Source organism: Microcaecilia unicolor, chromosome 4, assembly GCF_901765095.1.
Source record: "Microcaecilia unicolor chromosome 4, aMicUni1.1, whole genome shotgun sequence".
In the NCBI taxonomy this organism is placed as follows: Eukaryota; Metazoa; Chordata; class Amphibia; order Gymnophiona; family Siphonopidae; genus Microcaecilia; species Microcaecilia unicolor.
Window position 1 is genome coordinate 2,820,923 of NC_044034.1, and position 16,763 is coordinate 2,837,685.

Here is a 16,763-nt window from a genome sequence, read left to right on the forward strand (position 1 = left end):
GTGTAGGTTTCGTATATTTTAGTGGTGTCTCAGGGGTATAAATGTATTTTTTCGGGGTGTCTCGGTATAAGGGCCCTGTTTACTAAGCCACGTTCTAGGCGCGTTAACATCTTTTAACGTGCGCTATGTACACGCCCACAATATCCCTATAGGCGCCTACACGGTAAGTGTGTGCTAACGCGCCTTAGTAAACGGGGCCCTAAATGTGTGTGTGTTTCTGTGTATTTTAGTGGTGTCTCAGGGGTATAAATGTATTTTTTCGGGATGTCTCATTGGTATGTGTGTAGGTTTCGTATATTTTAGAGGGGTCATGGGGGTATAAATGTGTGTTTCTGTATATTTCAGGGTGTCTCATGGCTGAGTCTGTATATGTAGGGGATACTTGGGGTGTAAATGTGTGTTTTTGACTAAAAGGCTGTTTTTTTGTATAGTTTGAGGTGTCTCGGGGGTATAAATGTATTTTTTCAGGGTGTCTCATTGGTATCTGTGTAGGTTTCGTATATTTTAGTGGTGTCTCAGGGGTATAAATGTATTTTTTCGGGGTGTCTCGGTATAAGGGCCCTGTTTACTAAGCCACGTTCTAGGCGCGTTAACATCTTTTAACGTGCGCTATGTACACGCCCACAATATCCCTATAGGCGCCTACACGGTAAGTGTGTGCTAACGCGCCTTAGTAAACGGGGCCCTAATGTGTGTGTGTGTTTCTGTGTATTTTAGTGGTGTCTCAGGGGTATAAATGTATTTTTTAGGGGTGTCTCATTGGTATGTGTGTAGGTTTCGTATATTTTAGAGGGGTCTCGGGGGTATAAATGTGTGTTTCTGTATATTTCAGGGTGTCTCATGGCTGAGTCTGTATATGTAGGGGATACTTGGGGTGTAAATGTGTGTTTTTGACTAAAAGGCTGTTTTTTTTGTATAGTTTGAGGTGTCTCGGGGGTATAAATGTATTTTTTCAGGGTGTCTCATTGGTATCTGTGTAGGTTTCGTATATTTTAGTGGTGTCTCAGGGGTATAAATGTATTTTTTCGGGGTGTCTCGGTATAAGGGCCCTGTTTACTAAGCCACGTTCTAGGCGCGTTAACATCTTTTAACGTGCGCTATGTACACGCCCACAATATCCCTATAGGCGCCTACACGGTAAGTGTGTGCTAACGCGCCTTAGTAAACGGGGCCCTAAATGTGTGTGTGTTTCTGTGTATTTTAGTGGTGTCTCAGGGGTATAAATGTATTTTTTCGGGATGTCTCATTGGTATGTGTGTAGGTTTCGTATATTTTAGAGGGGTCATGGGGGTATAAATGTGTGTTTCTGTATATTTCAGGGTGTCTCATGGCTGAGTCTGTATATGTAGGGGATACTTGGGGTGTAAATGTGTGTTTTTGACTAAAAGGCTGTTTTTTTGTATAGTTTGAGGTGTCTCGGGGGTATAAATGTATTTTTTCAGGGTGTCTCATTGGTATCTGTGTAGGTTTCGTATATTTTAGTGGTGTCTCAGGGGTATAAATGTATTTTTTCGGGGTGTCTCGGTATAAGGGCCCTGTTTACTAAGCCACGTTCTAGGCGCGTTAACATCTTTTAACGTGCGCTATGTACACGCCCACAATATCCCTATAGGCGCCTACACGGTAAGTGTGTGCTAACGCGCCTTAGTAAACGGGGCCCTAAATGTGTGTGTGTGTTTCTGTGTATTTTAGTGGTGTCTCAGGGGTATAAATGTATTTTTTAGGGGTGTCTCATTGGCATGTGTGTAGGTTTCGTATATTTTAGAGGGGTCTCGGGGGTATAAATGTGTGTTTCTGTATATTTCAGGGTGTCTCATGGCTGAGTCTGTATATGTAGGGGATACTTGGGGTGTAAATGTGTGTTTTTGACTAAAAGGCTGTTTTTTTGTATAGTTTGAGGTGTCTCGGGGGTATAAATGTATTTTTTCAGGGTGTCTCATTGGTATCTGTGTAGGTTTCGTATATTTTAGTGGTGTCTCAGGGGTATAAATGTATTTTTTCGGGGTGTCTCGGTATAAGGGCCCTGTTTACTAAGCCACGTTATAGGCGCGTTAACATCTTTTAACGTGCGCTATGTACACGCCCACAATATCCCTATAGGCGCCTACACGGTAAGTGTGTGCTAACGCGCCTTAGTAAACGGGGCCCTAAATGTGTGTGTGTGTTTCTGTGTATTTTAGTGGTGTCTCAGGGGTATAAATGTATTTTTTAGGGGTGTCTGGAGGGTATCTCTCTCTGTATACTTTGGGGTGTCTCTGGGTTAAGGTCGGATTCCTGGGCGGAGACCAGCGACCTTCTTCCTCCCACTACGCCACGTCCGTCCCGCCTTTTCGTCCTGGACCTTCCTAAGATGGCGCCGCCCTGCGACGGTGCGGACATACGTCACCGGAAGTGCGTGAAAGCGGATGTTGTGAGTGAGTGAGCAGTGGCGTCTCCATCCCTCCGCCGGTGTCTCCCGTTACAGCTGTTGTATGAGGAGGAGGAGCTTCTTTTGGACCGTATCTCTGACCCCGCCCCCTCCACGTAAGCACAACCCAACCTCTCACCTTATGTTTTTCTTTCGGCCTTGCGTTCCCGTTCGTGGGGGTGGGTTGGGGGGTTAGTGTCACTTCTCCCCTCCCCCCCCCCGGGCCTGGGTGTGAAGAGACGTTACTGCACCTCCTGCTCTTCTGTGTTTATCATCAGTTACTTAATCAGGGGATCTGAAGCCTTTGTGGAAATTGGCCTCGCCCTTAGCTTTAGCTTTTCAGAAGCAGCTGCCTCAGGTCCGTCCAATAGACCTATTGGTGATTAAAATATTCTGTAGTTTCCTTCTGCAAACATGAAGTCAGCCTCCCTCCCCCCCCCCCCCCCGAATAACAACCATGTGACGCTCTGTGGGGCCCTTTTACTAAGGAGCGTAGGCGCCTACGTCGTCAAATTGGTACAACCGCCCGGCTACTGCGTGCGTGGGTGCTAATTCCATTTTTGACACGCGTCCAAAACATGCGGTAGAAAATATTTTTCTACCGTGCAGCACTTAACCCGGCAGTAATAGGCAGTACACGCATGCTGCCGCTTACTGCCCACTTAGCGAATGAGACCTTGCCGCTCAATCAATGAGTGGTGGTAAGGTCTCAGGCCGAAAATGGATGTGCGTTGGTTTTAGTTTTGCCACATGTCCATTTTCGGCCAAAAAAGGGGCCTTTTTTTTTTTTTTACTGGCGCGCTGAAAAATGAACCTGCGCACGTCCAGAACACATACCTACACCAGCGCAGGCCACTTTTTGATGTGCCTTACAAAAACGGCCCCTGCATGACCTCCTTTCTCATTCTCCCTCCACAGAAAATGAAGGGCAAGGCCTGCTGTACTATCTCTTTCCTTCCCACCTTCCCCTGTAAATAAAAAATAAGATCAAGGTGTTCTCCACCCCTCCCTTCTTCCCTCATCCTCCCGAGAAAGTGAGCTTCTACTTCTCTGTACCATTTCCTCTCCTGGGAAAGTGGGGGCATAACATTACGCTTCTCCTATCCTCCCCTTATTGGGGAAAGTGGGACAGACCATGCTTCTCTGCCCCTAAAGGGACATCATTCTGCTCATTATTCTTCCCCGGGCTCGTCCCCAGTAAGGAAAGTGAAGGGTAGGGCTGAAACGTTAATACTGAATGCAGCCCTTCATAAAGTGAACTTATACACCTCTTTTGTCCACTATTCCAGTTACTGAGGTCATTAATGATGAGAAGGAATTGAGGATGGACAGATTAGATGAACCTTGTGGTTTGTACCAGACTTCACTTTGTATGTGTGTATTTTCTCCTTTCTGACTTCCTTCCTTATCCTTTTTCTTCAGTCTCCCACTTCTTCCCTCCAAAAGCTTAGAGGCTGTCTGCCTCTTTTTCTTGTTTTTGTCTTGCATTGTCAGTCACTTCCTGGTTCTTCATGGCACAGGAACTGATACTACTACTACTTAACATTTCTAGAGCACTACTAGGGTTACGCAGCACTGTACAAATTAACAAATAAGGACCGTCCCTGCTCAGAAGAGCTTACAATCTAAAGAACGAAATGTCAAGTTGGGGCAGTCTAGATTTCCTGAATAGAGGTGTAGTGGTTAGGTGCCGAAGGCGACATTGAAGAGGTGGGCTTTGAGCAATGATTTGAAGATGGTTAGGGAGGGGGCCTGGCGTATGGGCTCAGGGAGTTTGTTCCAAGCATGGGGTGAGGCGAGGCAGAAAGGGCGGAGCCTGGAGTTGGCGGTGGTGGAGAAGGGTACTGAAAGGAGGGATTTGTCTTGAGAGCGGAGGTTACAGGTAGGAACGTAAGGGGAGATGAGGGTCGAGAGGTAGGGAGGGGCTGCAGATCGAGTGCATTTGTAGGTTAGTAGGAGAAGCTTGAAATGTATGCGGTACCTGATCGGAAGCCAGTGAAGTGACTTGAGGAGAGGGGTGATATGAGTATATTGGTTCAGGCGGAAGATAAGACGTGCAGCAGAGTTCTGAACGGACTGAAGTGGGGATAGATGGCTAAGTGGGCCAAAGTACTGAGCCTGAATAAGACTTTGGTGTTATAGAAAACACAATTTAGCAAAGTTTTGGATGTGTATAGAAAAAAAAAGGAGGCATAGGGTGACACTAAGGTTTTGGGCTGAGGGGACTGGAAGGATGACAGTGTTAATTATAGAAATAGAATAAGAAGCAAAGGGGTGGGGGAGGGTAGAACATTGTTATTTTTGTTTCTGTGAAATCAAATCGATTATGCTAAGTTGAAGATATTAGCCACAAAGGCTGAGATTTGGCACTGGATTCCTGGGGAAATTTTTGGATAGAGTAGTGTGGTTGCTGTTAGTACGTCCAACTGCACAGAAATAGAGGTAGATAAAAACACAAGGTAATTTCTTTATTGGTAGGTTTGGGAGGGGGTCACTACCTTCTACATTCACCACTCCAAGGTAGCGAACTACATAAGAGGAAGACAAGAAAACCTCTTGATGAGGTGGGAGGTCTAGAACATGAAGTAATGGGGCTGATTGTATAGAAATAAAGCATAAAAGCAAAGAATGTAATCATTTCTATTAGACTAAATGCATTTTTGACTAAACTCAGATCAGAACAGAATAAATGAAAGATCTTTTGTGTCCTATTGAGCTACTATTGAAAAGGTGTGAGAGAAATTCAAATCCTTTATTCTGCATATTTTCTGTATTTCTGCCCAACACCTTGTCCGACTGTGGCTGGGAAATATCCTTGAAGCATGAACAGGAATAATTGGGCAGACTTGATGGTCCAGTTGGTCTTTCTGCTATCATGGGATATGTTATTTTAGAGAGGTGAGGGTGAAACCAAAGGTCAGCGAGGGTCTGTGATGTTTCATCAGGAAGTATGTTGGGCAGACTACATGGGCCTGGAGATCTCTATTTGCCCTTGCCCACTTGTGTTTCGGTTTTTTTTTTTTTAATGGATGGTTGATGTAGGTACAGTTGGTGGATGAGCACAACTTCCAGATCCAGGTTTTATGAGTTTATATGTACTATCCAAAGGCAAGACTTAAAAAGTAGAGGATCAAGGTAGATCAGGGCTGCACAGGGCATGACAGGAGAATCTTGTGTCTCATTGTTTTCCACCCTAGGTGGAGATGTACCCTCTGAGGAGTGTGCAGTTACTACTGAAGGCTAAGTGAGGAGAAAACCCAATGCGTAATTCTAGGTTTGTAGATGCTGTGAGATATTTGTTTCTTTGGGTCCTGTTTACTAAGGTGCGCTTGCATTTTTAACGTGCGCTAAACGCTAGAGACACCCATATATTCCTACATAGCGCAGCTTAGTAAACAGGGCCCTTTGTTTTAAGCCCCCTAGTGTAAAAATACTCTATGCAAGGTAAAAAAAATAACACAATCAAAATATAATACAGAATAAACTAAGCAACTGTAATAAATAGTTATGCTCAGTAGAATTTTGTAGAGTTACATTAGAACAAATCATTCAAGTGCCTCAGTACAAAGCAACATATTAGTTTTTTCTTGGTTGTAAGAAAGTAAATATGCATTATCAGGGGTCTTTCAAGTTCATATCCTTTCTGATGCTTCTTAATCCGAGTCATGCATGTTCATCTGGATCCCTAGGAGTAGATTCATTTCTTTTTACACCTAGGAATGATCAGTGCTTCAGTCATTGTATTATAAAGAAACAAAGGGGTCCTTTTACCAAGCTGCAGGAAGGCCGTTTCCCCCCCCCCCCCCCAAATGACTACGTGGTGAGATAATTACCGTGTGGCCATGTGGCAGGGAGCCCTTACCCACCACCCATTGAGGTGGCGATAAGGGCTCCCACGCTACCCCAGCAGTAACTAGGCAGTGCGCAGCGATGTCCGATTACTGCTGGATTATCGCTGCACAAGCCATTTTGGGGGTTTTCTTTTTCCCCCAGAAATGGTGCATGCTGAGGGTGGGGCTACCACCGTTGGTCGCGTTGGGCGGTGGTAGTCCTGGAAGAGCGAGCGGTAAGCCCGTGTTGGTCTTCCCGCCAGTCTGTAAAAGGGCCCAGAGTTGGTTTCTTTGTCTTCATTACTGAGCACAGAGACAAACATGGTTTAATGGGTCACAAGTTTTGCCTTGCCAATCTGCTAAGCATTTTTGAAGGCTTGAGTAAAGATGTGGATAAAGGTGAGCCATTTGATGTCGTGTACGATTTTCAGAAAGCTTTTGTCAAGGTCCCCCATGAGAGACTCCTGAGAAATTTAAAAAGCTGTGAGGTAGGAGGCAGTGTTCTGCTGTGGACTGATTAAAAGAGGGTAGAATTAAATAACCAATTCTCTCAATGGAGAAAGGTGAATAGTGCAGTGCTCCAGGGATATGTACTGATACCGGTGCTCTTTAACGTATTTATAAATCATCTGGAAATGGGGAGAAATGAGTGAGGTGATCAACTTGTAGATGATACAAAATTCTTCAAGTTGAAAAATTGCATACAGACTGTGAGAAATTGCAGGAGGACCTTATGCGACTGGGGGACTGGCCATCCGAATGGCAGATAAAACGGAATGTAGAGAAGTTCAGAATGAGGTATTGGGAACAATAACCCAAAATTGTAGATAAATGTGGGTTATTCTTCCCAATACATAAATGAAAGAAAGAGATCTAGGTGTTATTGTGGACAATACATTGAAATCTTCTGCTCAGTGTGGGGTGGCAGCTAAAATAGCAAATTAGGAAATGAAATAAGAGGCTAAATGAAATATAGAAGGCCTCGGTATCACTCCAGGATGCAACCGTTGTGTGCCTCAAAAAAGGTAGTGGAACTGGAAAAGGTACAGGTTAGGGCGACCAAAATGATAAAGGGGAGGGAACGATCTCATTTGAGGGAAGGTTACAGATGGAAGAACGTTTCAGCTTGGAGAAGAGACGGGTGGGGGGGGGGGGGGCAAGATAGAAGTCTACAAAATCCTGAGTAGAACAGTAAATCTGAATCCGATGTTTACTTTTTCAACAAATAGATTTCTTTTTCTCTCAGCGCATAGTTAATCCGTTGAACTCATTGCCGGAGAATGAGGTAAAACTCAGTGTAGCTAGGTGTAAAAAGTGTTCTTGAATTGTAACAGTTTATGGATTTTCCTTCCTATTTAATAAGCTTATTATACCTCAATTTGCATCTGTTTGGTACATTGTGGATAACAAGAATTGACAATGTTAACAAATCTATGTAAGCCACATTGAGCCTGCAAAGGGGGGGGGGGGGGGGGAATGTGGGATACAAATGCAACAAATAAATAAAACAAATGATCTGACAAAAATCGTTGAATCTCCAGATATCTGGAAAATAAAAAGGTCTTTAATTTCTGGTGGAAACTCATGTAGTTATAGAAAGTTGTAATTATTTAAAGGTAATAAGTTCCAAAGTTTTGGTGCTTGATAAGCAAAAATAGAGGCAAAAATCTGTTTGTATATTATGTGTTTTGCTGTTGAAAAATGGACGGTTGCCTTCTATAGTGAGATGTTCTATACGGTGAAGGGAAAACTAACAGATTAATTGTATAGGTCAGAGACAATCTGTGACTGAATTTCTGAACAGCAAAATGCAGGGTTTAAAAGATAAGCATGCCTCTTTTGACCACCAGTGCAATTTTTGTAAGATTTGGTAAATTCTGCAGGGTCTGCAAGCTTTTTATCAGTTCTATAGAACACCCAGCATGTAAGACATTACAGTAACCTAATCGTGTTAAAAGACTGAAATGATCAAATTAAAAGTACTTCATTATTCTACGTAGTTGGTGACATTTCCAAAACACCTTCTATATTAACTAACGTATTTTAAAGAATAAAGACAGTTTTAAAGTGATTCCTGAAAACTTTAAAGAATTCACAAGTAAAGGGTCTGTAAGGATAAGACCCTTTCCTGTTAACCATATCAATCTCGTTTTATCAGTGTTCCTCTGAAGCCCACTTTTCCCACTACAATAGCATTTATTCAAATAAAACAGAAAAAGAAGAGGGGAAGCCAGTGCTTGTCTCTGGGTCGGTGGCAAGGAATCCTGTGGCCACTTGGGATTCTGCCAGGGACTAGTGACCTGGTTTGGCCACTGTTCGAAGCAGGATACTGAGCTAGATGGACTTTTGCTCTGATCCAGTATGAATAAATGTTCTCATTTTCTTTAAACTGTTGCTATCCGCACGTCATCTGTTGAGTGGTGGGTCCACCACTCTTTCTTTGGTGAGTATTTGACCCTTCAGTATTACGCTGTTCTTTAATATTTGCATTTTAAACCCTTCTTCTTTCACCATATCTTGTGGCACAATATTCCAGAATTAAACTGTTTGCTGAGTGATTCTGTTACCTATTCACTTCCACAAAAGAGAGGGTAGAACAGTATACAAGCATACAACAAGAACAAAAAGAAGCAACACTGGGCCTTCAGGAAAGAGATAATTGCCGTCCTTTATTATGAAAAAGACCCGACACCGGCCGTGTTTCGGTGCACAAACGCCTGCCATAAAAACACAAAAATATATAATCATAAATACAAACTACATAAAAAATTTTTCTTTCATAAAATTGTGTAATGAATGGCTAAATTGAAAAACAGCTAAATTAAAAATACACAAAACCTCAGAGTAATAATTTAAAAAATGTAATGTTTTAAAAGAATAGAAGTTTAAAACAAATTAGGACCAAAATCTTATGTAAGAATGTCAGTATTAACCCAAAAGTTTATAATGAAATAACAGAAAAAGCACCTGCAATATACCAATATGTACAGTGATATACACATTAATAGTTTCCATAGATATAAAATAATAACATGGTGTTGGCTGTTCTTTTGTTCTCTCTGTGGATTAACTTGCATACATAAAGGAATTATTCAAGCCTATCAGCTTCTCAGAGAAAGTTGATTGTGACCCCTGAGGCAGGTGCTCTGGCGCCGAAACATGGACCGTGTCGGGTCCTTGATATGAATATTCTGAATAAACTGGTTTTTGATATCATCTCCCTATTGGTTTGCGCATTTGTCAGCCTCTACTTCTGCTGTTTTTCTTTGACTTTCCGTGGAGGCTTCTCATGTCTTCTTGGATTTGCTCTTCACCTCCAGTCACCAATGACTTGTACAGGGGCATCAACAGCACCTTTCTTCTGCTGGTTATACCCCTCTCTATGCAGCCTAGCATTCTTCTGGCGATGGCCACTGTTTGTCACCTTGAGATCCTCAGACACCATCAGCCCAAGGTCTCTCTCCTGAGCTGTGCTTATTAATCTCTCTTCTCTTATCTTGTACATCCCTTTGGATTTCTGCACTTAACTAAATCAAATTCCTCTAAAAGTACCCAGAAATGTTCTAATAACAACAAACTTAAAAAAATCAAATGCATTAATTAAATATGTTAATGGTGCTCAGAGTTATTAAGTGTCTCGCATCAAAGGGTATGAATACCCAATCTATGCACTCAATATTTGACCATCATTGCACTGTACCCCTACTGCTTGCTAAAACCCTGGTGGCAAACAATATTATGCTGCATAGGCAAAATTCAGTCAGAAAAAAAGCTGCTATAAACGTCAATCAAGCTGGCTAGCAATAATTCAATGTCCTTATGTACTTATCTGAGGTGCAAAGTTCAAATCAATAGAGTTGACGTCTCCTTAATGGTGCGAAGACTGTATAACCAAATGAGTGTTCATCTGTGATTTCAACCAAAGTTCTGTTCTCACCATTAAGGAGATGTCAGCTCTATTGATTTGAACTTTGCACCAACAACAACAGTACTGCCCTCAGGTAAATACATAAGGACACTGAATTATTGCTAGCCAGCTTGATTGACGTTTATAGCAGCTTTTTTTCTGACTGAATTTGGCCTATGCAAAATAATATTGTTTGCCTCCAGGGTTTTAGGAGGCAATGATGGTCAAATATTGAGTAAATAGACTGATGCGAGGCACTTAACATAGTAACATAGTAGATGACGGCAGAGAAAGACCTGTACGGTCCATCCAGTCTGCCCAACAAGATAAACTCATATGTGCTACTTTATGTGTATACCTGACTTTGATTTGTATCTGCCATTTTCAGGGCTCAGACCGTAGAAATCTGCTCAGCACTAGCCCCGCCTCCCACCACCGGCTCTGCCACCCAATCTCCACTAAGCTTCTGAGGATCCATTCCTTCTGAATAGGATTCCTTTATGTTTATCCCACGCATGTTTGAATTTCATTACCGTTTTCATCTCCACTGCCTCCCGCGGGAGGGCATTCCAAGTATCCACCACTCTCTCCGTGAAAAAATACTTCCTGACACTTTTCTTGAGTCTGCCCCCCTTCAATCTCATTTCATGTCCTCTACTTCTACTGCCTTCCCATCTCCAGAAAAGGTTCATTTGCGGATTAATACCTATCAAATATTTGAACATCTGTATCATATCACCCCTGTTTCTCCGTTCCTCCAGGGTATACATGTTCAGGTCGGCAAGTTTCTCCTCGTACGTCTTGTAACGCAAATCCCTTACCATTTTTGTAGCTTTTCTTTGCACCGCTTCAGTTCTTTTTACATCCTTAGCAAGATATGGCCTCCAAAACTGAACACAGTACTCCAGGTGGGGCCTCACCAACGACTTATACAGGGGCATTAAAACCTCTTTTCTTCTGCTGGTCACACTTCTCTCTATACAACCTAGCAACCTTCTAGCTACGGCCACCGCCTTGTCACACTGTTTCGTCGCCTTCAGATCCTCAGATACTATCACCCCTAATCACTAATCACTCTGAGCACTATTTAATTAATGTATTTGATTTTTTTTTAAGTTTGTTATTAGAACATTTCTGGGTACTTTTGGAGGAATTTGATTCAGTACACGAGTACCTGAACAATAATTTATATCTTGCAATTGTTTGGTGTATTAAATTTTAACGTCAGACCTTTGACCACTCTTCTAATTTTTGGAGATCTCTTCTTATGGTTTCTACTCCCTCCAGGGTATCCACTCTATTGGCTCTCTTTGTGTCATCTGCAAAAAGGCAAACCTTTCCTTACAACCCTTCAGCAATGTCTCTCACAAATATATTAAACAGAATTGGCCTCAGCATCGAACCCTGAGGCACTCCACTACTCGCCTTCCTTTCCTCTGAGTGGATTTCGTTTAGCACCACTCTCTGTCCCTGTCGGTCAACCAGTTTCCTGTCCAGGCCACCACTTTGGTCCTAAGTTCAGCCCTCTCAGCTTCTTCATGAGTCTTCTGTGAGGAACCCTATCAAAGGCTTTGTTGAAATCCAAGTAGTTTACATCTAGTCCGTGTTCTTTGGCCATCCAGTCAAAGAAATCAATCGGATTCATTTGGCCAGATTTTGCTTTGGAAAGCCATGTTGCCTTGGATTCTGCAACTCGTTGGATTCTAGAAAAAACATTGTACAGTTGAGCAGAATTCCCCCAGGAGAAGACATAAAAAAATTCTCTCTGAGGGATTGTGAGGGTTTTTTTAATTTTTTAAAATTTTACTTGTTTGTTGATCAGAGGTTTTTAAAAAGACGGTCAGTGGTTTGGTGCTTTTGTGAGGAATTTAGTCTGAATTCTGTGCAGACTTTGCTGTTCATTATGAATTTTAGCTTTGGTTAGAGGACACTTGAGCATTTTGTTAATGTTGATCTCTGTTTATAGATTGGTGTAATTAGTCCCTCTGAGTATGAGCTAGAGGAATGGACAGAAAGTAGAATCAGGTTAGTCTTGTTAGTGCTTCCTGCATTTGTAAGTTGATGTATTTAAGCATTTCATTAAGTATGCTTTAATGGCGGTATTTCTTGATTTACTGTGTTGTTATAGGGGTGTGTGGTGATGGTTTGCCATTTTCAGTCATTTCAATTTCTCTTGTGTGAGAGATCTTCAGGTTTAATTTTCTTTTCTTTTTTTATATGAGGTAGTACTGGAATGGTTTAGGATTTGCCCCTTCCACATATTACAGAAGGAATTTTTGATTTATTCAAATGAACTAGAGCTGCTTCAATTTCAGGTAACTTTTGTTCATATATTTAATTAAATTTCATTTCAAAGTTGCTTTGGATTGTTTAAAAAGGTTGTGTGAATCTTTCTTGAGGAGCTCTGTGCTTTTTTAATAAGGAATATAAATCCTAGGTCAAATTATGCTTTATTGTGTTCTCCTAATTTTCTAGGTAGTGATTCCTTTCTCTTCTGGGGAAAATTGCATTTATTAATATTCATTTTCCTGAGCGTCAGCTCCACTGTTCTCACAAATGGGTATTATTCCCTCCTAACAGCAGATGGAGGCAGGGGTTTCACCTTGCTGGTGGTGCTGGCTGGAAAGATCCAGTATTTTCTCTACTTCAGCAGATGGTAAGTCATGCAGTCTTCTGCCCCTGCCATTGGCCTCGCTCCACGCTCTTCTGGCTTTGGCCGCACAGCTTGGTTGAGCCTAAGGGCTGCTCCCAGGATATCCAGTCCCTGGTCTGAATCTTGTAGAACGCGGAGCTTGGCTCCACTGCCCTCAGTCATGCTTTTTAGCATCTACTGGGTGAGGCTTGTGGCTGAGTCCTGTGGGAGGGACCCTGCTAGTGGGGTGTGGGTTCCCATTCATCCACTCCTTGCTTGCTTGCCTTGTTTGAGTGCCCTCTGGGGCTCCCCCGCAGCTACCAGGCTTAAAAAAAAATCCTAATTGGTTTGCCTGGCTTAGCTTTATTCCTGGGTGCAGGGATAAAGCTTTCAAAAAATAAAAGCAAAGCAATCAACCCCCCCCTTTTAACATAGCACTTGAGGCAGCAGGGGAATCAATGGAGGCCGGGCTCAAGTTGGCTTGAGTGGATAGGCAGGTCTGCAGCCTGCAAGAGCCAGCAGATTGCCAGATCTGCTGACTATCTGTCCCTCCTGTGATGGGCTGTTTCTAACTTCAGAGGTGGCCCCCTAGGGGGGTCGAGGGGCCACCAAAGCTACCTCTTTTTTTTTTTTTTTCTCCTTCCTCTGAGACATCAGGACCCACGGTCCTTATGACCTTGGCAGGAATGGCAGCTATTTTGTCTCAGCTTCTGTTTTCTTCTGCTGCTGTTTCTCATAAGAATAGCCATACTAGGTCAGACCAATGGCCATCTAGCCCAGTATCCTGTTTCCAACAGTGGCCAATCCAGGTCACAAGACATAAACCCAAATAGTAGCAACATTCTGTGCTATCAATCCCAGGGCAAGCAGTGGCTTACCCATGTCTGACTCAATAGCAGACTATGGACTTTTCCTCCAGGAACTTGTTCAAACCTTTTCTAAACCCAGACATGCTAACCTCTTTTACCACATCTTCTCAGCAGCAGTATTCTTCACAGCTGCTATCAGGGCTCGAGGAGGTCGGGGAGGGGGATGAGGAGCCTTGCCTTCCCACCCACCTCAGGTCATCTTGCGGGGGGGGGGGGGGGGAGGTCTCGATGGGGGCTTTTTGGAGCCCTGTGGATTATTTGGATCCAGACGACCCAAATGGTCAAGTCCTGCAGGAGGAGGCTAGCCTTTTGGCCAATGGTGGGGCTCCTAGGGACCCAGATGCTCCCAGCTGCGCTGCTGTTGTGGGAACCAAGCATCGCAGGGGGGATTGAAGGGTTATGTGGCTATCACGGTCAGCTCCACGGTGTCGGAGGAGAACCTGGAGCCCCTTTTTCACCCGCAGTCCCTATGATTCAGATTTAGATGACATTCCCCCACAGGAAGAGGAGGAGGAGCGGTCCCATGTGATCTGGCTCTTCCGTTGTGAGGATCTCTTGTCTTATTGATGAGGTTATGGGACTCTCGGGATGCTCTTGGGAGACTTTGTGGACCTCTCGGAGGGGGATTCTGTCTTGGAAAGCCTTGCAAGGGCCCTTGAAGCATTTTCCGTTGCATATGGCTTACCCACATGATGCTGGCAGAGTGGGAGGCTAAGGATGTACTGTAAGGTGGGTGTTCACGTTATGGCAGTCATCAAGGTGACCGCTGTCCCTGTTCAGGGAAGTTCAGCCCTCAGAGACAGCGGGAGCTCCACAGTAAGCAGGTGGAGCAGCAGTTGCATCTAGCCTTTCGGTAAGGGGGTCTAGCATCCACGCAGCTATCTTTGGCGGCTATGTGGCACAAGCTATGCTGTGCTGGAGTGGCCTTCTTGGCAGATTTCCTTTGTGGTCTGGTCTGCTGGGTCTCTCGGCCAAGAGCTCAGCTGTGGTGGACCGTCGCTGGCAGATGCAGCCTCCAAGAAACAGCTGTTTGGGGAGGGCCTGAAGAAGCTGATGAATGATATGGGGGAGGCTAGACTCCATCTGCCTGAGATGAGGCAAAATGGTTTCTGGGGGGGGGGGGGGGGGGAGGAGGAGCTGTTTCTGGCCAGCCTAACGTGTTCCGACCCAGGTCTCCACTTCAGGGCAGCCCTGTTAGTCGGTCTCCTTTTTGGGGCCCTAGGAGAGCCAGTCCTTCCAGGCCAAGCTCCAGCTGATACGCCAAGTCCCTCACTGGTGTGAGTGGGAGGCAGGTTGTCCCTCTTCCACTATGAGTAGACTCACATCCCCTTGGACCAGTGGGTTCTAAAGGTGGTCAAGAAGGGATACTCCTTGGAGCTCGCCTGTGCTATTCCTGACACCTTCGTGTCTTCCCCATGTGGCTCAGAGCAAAAGCTCTGGGCTGTCACACTAACTCTCCAGCACCTGTTGGAGCTGGGCACTGTGGAGCCAGTGCTTCATGAAGAGTGTGGCCTGGGCCATTATTCCATTTATTTTGTGGTCCCCAAGAGGGCAGTTCCTTCCGTCCCATTTTGGACCCATTTTGGGTTCAACATTTTCTCATGGAAACCATCAGGTCGGTGAGCACCTTGGTGCAGCTGTGCTAGTTCCTGACGTCCCGGCCTAGCTGTGCATTCCCATTACTTCACATCATAAGTACATCAGTATTGCCACACTGGGACAGACCAAAGGTCCATCATGCCCAGTATCCTATTTCCAACAGTGGCCAATCCAGGTCATAAATACTTGGCAAGATCCCAAAAAGCTCAGTACATTTTATGATGCTTATCCCAGAAATAAGCAGTGGATTAACCTTCGCTTCTGTGTTCTTGGGCATAGTTCCTAATTTTGGGTCCTGCCCTTTGGTCTGGCTACAGCCCCCCATACCTTTTGTCAAGGTTACGATGGTGGTTGCTGCTTATCTGTGTTGCAGGGAATCAGGTTGCATCCGTGCCTTAACGTCTGGCTGATTGGTGTGAACTCAGCAGCGGTGTGCAGCCTGGGCACTTCTCAGGTCATCTCCCAATTGGAGACCCTGGGCTGGGTTGTGAGTTGGAGCAGGGAGTTCGCTTCAGCGTTGCTCGGGGGATGATGTTCTGATGGAGGACCAGGCGGAAAAGATTCAAGTGCCATGGGTGGCGCCTTGGGCGAGGGCTCACATGTGGCCCTCCAGTTGGCCCTGTGGCTCGGTGGGTGCCAGTCTCTCACAACTTCTACCATCCTCTGTCTCTTTCACCCAAGGCAAGAATCAGTCTGTCCTGTTGGGACAGCACAGTTCCGCTCCTGGTTGAGGGGGGAGGGGTGCTGCTGTCTCCCTTCACACCCCCCCCCCCCCAGTTGATGCTTGTGACATGTATGAGAGTCTCCTCAACTGGGGTGCTCATTGCCTGGGTCGGGTGACTCGGGGAACCTGGATCCTGTGGGAGGTGGCTTGGTCCATCAGTCATCTGGAGACCCAATGGTTTGCCTGGACCTGTTGGAATTCCTGCCACCCTTTTGGGGGAAGGCAGTCAGAGTAATGTCGGACAGTGCACCTACAGTGGCTTATATCAACAAACAGGAAAGTACCAGGAATCGGACGTTAGCCTTGGAAGCAATGTGCCTCTGTTGGTGGCCGGAGAGACACTTGTAGGCCCTCACAATGGCTAATGCAATGTGCCTCTGTTGGTGGCTGGAGAGACACTTGTAGGCCCTCACAATGGCTAATGGCCCATACTGAGGGCAAGCACATTGTACGTGGACTTTCTCAATCACTCTCTCCTGGATCCAAGGGAGTAGGAGCTGGGGCAATAGGCCTTTCAGCTCATCCTGGACCACTGGGGCCCTTTGCAGTTTAATCTGTTAGCTTCTGCAGCCAATGCAAAAGTGGAGCATTTCTTCATTCGTTGGAGAGAACTGGCTTCTCAAAAGATAGATGCCCTAGTTCAACCATTTCCAATGAAGAAAGCACTCTGTCTTCTCTCCTTGGCCTTTGATAGGCTGTCTGTTGCACAGGATGGTGCATCATCCTTGTTTGGTCTTTTTAGTGACTGTGGATTGACCTTGATGGCCGTAGTGCGACCTTCTCCTATTGCCCAGG

At 44.7% G+C, this 16,763-nt stretch overlaps 1 protein-coding gene across 1 annotated transcript in view; it reads left to right on the forward strand.

Moving 5' to 3' along the window:
• Positions 1–2,424: 2,424 nt before the first annotated feature.
• The window catches only part of APBB1 (amyloid beta precursor protein binding family B member 1), a 109,687-nt gene continuing 95,348 nt past the window's right edge, over positions 2,425–16,763 (forward strand). Inside the window, exon 1 of the mRNA XM_030199784.1 lies at positions 2,425–2,523. The gene's annotated coding sequence lies outside the window, so the exon portion shown is untranslated. The remainder of the gene's footprint in view (positions 2,524–16,763) is intronic.